Raw genomic sequence first — 5,311 nt, 5'->3', positions numbered from 1 at the left:
CAAACACACATAGGGAATGGTGTTATTAGGAGGTGTGTCCTTATTGGAGTGGGCGTGGCCTTAGAGAAAATGTGTCACTGTTAAGGTCTACATTGAGATCTCCTATGCTCAATCTATGCATACTGTGGCCCAGTCTCCTTGGTGGCCTGTGGATCAAAATGCAGAACTCTCAGCTCCTCCTCCAGTACCATATCTGCCGGCACATTGCCATGATGATACTGGACTAAACCTCTGAGGCTGTAAGCCAACCTGATCGAAATGTTTCCCTTTATAAGAATGGCTGTGAAATGTCTCTTTCAGAAATTATACACTAAGACATCCAGTTTACCACCATGACAAAAAGAAATGGAGGCCAGGGTATACACATCTGGAGCTGGAAGTAGTCCTGACAGTAACATCCACATGGTGCTGGTTTCACACACACAACATGTCAGAGTTGTGGGGTCATTGAGATATGCACCAAAGTCCTATTAAATCACTGAAGCCAGAAAATGTGTGGCAGGGTCAGATCTTTGTAAGGACACACTAACAAGCCATTGTGTGAGCCAAGTAAGGGAAGCCTATATGGCAGTGCGGACCCCAAAATATTGGGCCTACCACAAATGTAGGATGTTTGCCAAGCAAAGCTTCAGTCAGAGTCAAGACAGCCTAAGAGATGCTGCATGTGCCATAGGTAGGCAGCAGGGCTATAGGAGCAGGGCTAGCCAAGCTTGTTCTATCTCCAGTGGTTCTCCCATGACCTCCAGGTACTAGACATGGAACTGTGGAGAGTGATACATGCAGGACTGGGTTTACTTCTGCCTTCACCCATCATCTTTTCTATTCCTCCTGTTGGAATAAGGACATGTTTTATGTACCAATTGTGTAATTTTCCATTTGCTTTTTGGGGAAGTGAGTTTATACTTGGTATTTTTGAACAGTGTTAGAATTGCAAGGCTATAGGGACTTTGGATAGATTTGCACTGTGACATGATTATGGCCACAGACACATCAAAGGCATGGTATTCCCACTGCCATGTCTTCCATGCCTTGATGAAATTCACTGTTAAACCATAATCCCAGACATATCCTTCCTCCTTTTAGTTACTTTTTCCCAGGTGGTTGTGATGCAACCTTTTTTATCTAAAAAAGTTTATTTGAAATTAAGCCACCTTTCCCTTAGGCTGTACACATTAGTTCCTCAAAGGCAGACAGGTCTGTAATGAAGGTAGCAGTTCAGCATGATGCAGCCGAGGTTCCCAGGAACAGGTCCTGCAGGAGTGTCCCACCGAAGCCATCCTGTTATACCAGGTGCTCCCGTGGGTTCTCATTCTTATCACCTTGCAAATGTCGGAAGTCCAATGGCCTTTAAACCATAGCTTTTACCATAATTGAGAGGAGGTGGTAGGCAGGAAGGAATCCACTTATGTTCCCAACAATGCCCTGGGAATGATCTCAGAGAACAATAGTTAAGCTCACAGCAGAAGCTGCCATCAGGGCTCCAGCTGTTTAGCACAGGAGAGATGTGACATGATGTCCTGAGCTGAGACCATGCAGCTGTGTTTAAAGAAACAGATGTGGTAAGGAAAGAGGTCAAAGCGCAGACTGTAAACCTTGTGTTGGTGCATCTGAGGTCCACACTATCAAGTGTACCCGTTTTGGTGAAAGCAGCAGTACCCCATTGACCAATGTCAACAGCAGAGAAGACACAGACCAGTTCCTACACAACAGTCACTGTGTTAAAACCAACTATGCTCCCCTCATTTCATATCCCAGACTCCACAGATTCAATGTCCAGACCCTCCCTCAAGCATTTAACTGTCCCCCTGGCCTCTGAGTTCTCTCAGCTCTACAGAAACAAAGCAGAACACAAACCCTCTTTACTGGTTGGTGGCTAGACGCAACAGCAAAGACAGCCCATGGCTAAACCAGTTTCTGACAGTTCTGGCTTCAGGGCAAAAGCAGCTTCTCATCCCCAACACCGCAGAGGTAGAAAGTCCAGAGTAACTAGACACAATATAGTAAGAGGCCAGGAGCACCTTTCTGGGTAACAAGGCTAGTAAAGAGGACCCCACATATCCTGCTCTACTCAAAGGGCACAACATGTACTTGAAGAGGGAAGAGCCAGCCAGTTCATCCTACCCAATGATTGGCATCCCAGTTCATCTCATTCAACCAGAAGATCAAACTGCTCAGCAGCTTCAAATTCAGCGTTCATTGCCATAGCCCACTTATCCAGCTCTGATTTCGGGATCACAGGGACCTTCTTCTTTTATTTCTCTTTCACAACTGGGGGGAGAGATTTCAAGGAGTGTTCTATCTGGAACCAAGTGCTTCAAAGAAACCTTTGGGGTCTCAATTAACTTTGAACCCATGACAGGTGAGACTCCAGGCAAGTATTCAGGTCCCTCAAAGCCAAAGAAAGATCGGCGGCCAGGGGTGGAGGTTGAGGCATGACCGAGGGTCTGTAGCTGACTATATGACCGCCTGACTTTCTGAGACATTTCCAAATCTCTGGTGTCCAGCTCCTCTTCTCCAGAACCAGACTCAACATTCTGAGTGTACAGCACAGGGGTGCTGGAGGGAATGCCAGGGACACTACAAGTCTTGACGAGGTCCTCTTTAGTGGGTTCCTTGAGGACTCCTGCGAAGTGGTATGTGGACATCCGGAAACTCTACTGCATGAGATACAATCTTCTTCAAGACGATGGCTTTTCTGATTGGGATGGTTGGGGTTGTCCTCTGCCAGATTTCAGGGAACGTGTTCGGGATATCTGAGCCAGATTTCTGCTTGGATGACTTCAGAGGTTTAGTAAGTGAAGTCCTGGGCCCAGATCGCTGGGCAGTCCCTCCGGATTGTGTTTGCCACTCCGACAGTCTGTGGTTGGGCTCAGTCTCCACCTTGGTCGCCTACTCTGGCTTGCCCCAAGTGCACACTTTTAATCCCAGCACTTGGGAAGTAGAGGCAGGTGGATCTTTATGAGTTCAAGGTCAACTTGTTTTACAGAGTGAGTTCCAGGACAGCCAGAGTTATGCAGAGAAAATGTCTTGGAAAAAAGTTATTTTTTATCACATATATTAGATATATTTGGTTATAGTGACAAGAAAAATAACTAATACACATAGTTATCCTATAGCTATAGAACACAAACTCATTTCTCCTATATAAAATATTGGAGGTCCTGAATATTGGACCTCTTACCCAACATATCATTATGTTTTACCCTGCTACAAAAGTGACACTTTTCCAATTTTTCCCACTTTATACTGATTTAAGGTGTTTCTTTTATAATTTCCATGCAGTTTTGTTGAGGTACAAGCAGCTGAGAAGCTGCACGTATTGATGCCCAACTGAACCAAACTGCACTAAAGAACACAGTAGATACAGCTCTTGTTTACAGATGATGTCTGTAAACTCATTAAGCCTGGTTAGCTCTTCATACAGCTTAGTGAGCTTCAAAGAGGATTTGAATGAATGCCTGAAGAAAACCTTTAAAACATAAGTGAATAGTTGGATGAAATCCTAAAACACTTCACGGTATGAAAATAGAATCTGATAAAGAAATAGAGCCCCCAAAGAAAAGCAAAACTGAAATAGAACTTGGGAAGAGAAAAATAAAAGCTCAGAGGGAAGATCGCTGCTTTAGTTTGGCTTTTACTGTGGTGAGAAAGATCATGACGAAAGCAAACTTGGCAAGGAAAGGGTTTACTTCATCTTACAGCTGTCAGGTCACAGAGGGAAGTCAGGGCAAGAACTCAAGCAGAAGCCTGGAGGAAGGAACTGGAGCAGAGAGTATAAAAGAGTGCTACTTGATGGCTCGTTTCTCCTAGTTTATTCAGCCTGCTTTCTTATAGAACCCATTACCACCTGACACAGTGGGCTAGACCCTCCAACATCCATCATGAATCAAGGGAATGCCTCAAAAACTTGCCTACAGGCTGATCTGAGGGAATAATTTTTTTCCAGCTGAAGTTTTCTTCCAAGGTTTTTTTTAAAAAAGGAACATTTGCTAATAGATTATATCAAGTAGATAATGTCAAGTCTCAAAGAAAAGGTAAATAAATTGTATCATTAAGTCAAAGAAAGTGTTAAATTTAAAAGAACCCAGGAACAAAATACCCAGGACCTTGAGGATACTATAAAAAAACCAAACCTGTGAATTTTAAGTATAAAGTAAGGAGAAGAAATCCAGAAAATTTCAAATCTAAGGAAAGAGATGCCTATCAAGGTGCAAGAGGCCTATGGAACACCAATAGACAGGACCAGAAAAGAAACACCCCATGTTACATAAAAATATAAAACACTGGATGTACCAAACAAAGATATAGAAAGTTGAGAGAAAGACCAAGTCACATACAAAGACAGGCCCATCAGAGCAACACTTCACTGCTCAGGAGAGACTTTGAGAGAAAGAAAGGTATTGACTGATGTTCTAAAAATTTTGAAAGGCCACAGATGTCAGCCCCAACTACTATACCCAGCAAAATTATCAGTCCTAATCAAAAGAGGAGAAAAAACTTTCTGCAATGAAGAGAGATTTAGAGAATTTGTGTCTAGTAAGCCAGCTATACAGGGGATACTAGAGATAAAAAAATGTTTGATCTGAAGAAAGAAATGAACACATACTTCATCATTAGCAATAGGCAACACCCTAAAGGTAAATGGATTTAAAAAAAAAAAAAAGGTGTTCCAAAGAAGATGAAACTAAGAAACAAGCAGGTGTGGCTATTCAAATATCTGACCACATTTGACTACAATCCAAAACTAGTTAGAAGAGATTAGGAGGGACAGACACTTCATACTCATTAAAGAAATAATTCACCAATATATATTAAAATCTTAAGCATACATACACCAAACACAGGGCTACCCAATTTCATAAAAAGAAATATTATTAGGTCTAAAATCATGAACCGATCTCAACATAGTGATATGAGTGACTTCAATACTCCAATCTCACCAACAGATAGGTCATCCAAACAAAAACTAAAGAGAAATTCTGAAATTAAATGACATCCTAAATCAAATTGACCTAATATATCTATGGATCATTCTGCCCAAACACTAAATATACTTTCTTACCAGTCTATGGCTTATTTTCAAAAATTGACCATATATTAAATAATCAGGCAAAAATCTCAAAAAATTTAAAAAGATTGCACTAACTGTCTGCATTCTGACTGTAATAAAATAAATCTGTATATCAACAACAACAGAAATTACAGAAAGGATACAAACTCATGAAACATACCAATGAATGATAATTGGGTCAAGAAACAAAAAACAAAAAAGAAAAATTAAAATCTGTAGAAATGAATGAAAATGAAAACA

General features: G+C 41.4%; 1 pseudogene across 1 annotated transcript; it reads right to left on the bottom strand.

The window, feature by feature from the left end:
- Positions 1-2,146: 2,146 nt before the first annotated feature.
- LOC308414818 (sororin-like) lies at positions 2,147-4,611 on the bottom strand (annotated as a pseudogene). The gene is made up of 2 exons: positions 4,607-4,611; positions 2,147-2,857 (listed from the first exon to the last, which is right to left on the bottom strand). The product of its transcript is annotated as a sororin-like (transcript).
- Positions 4,612-5,311: the final 700 nt, after the last annotated feature.

This window comes from Micromys minutus (assembly GCF_963924665.1).
Source record: "Micromys minutus genome assembly, chromosome: X".
NCBI classification, from domain to species: Eukaryota; Metazoa; Chordata; class Mammalia; order Rodentia; family Muridae; genus Micromys; species Micromys minutus.
The sequence above is the reverse complement of the archived record's forward strand: the minus strand, read 5'-3'. Positions and strand labels throughout refer to the sequence as shown.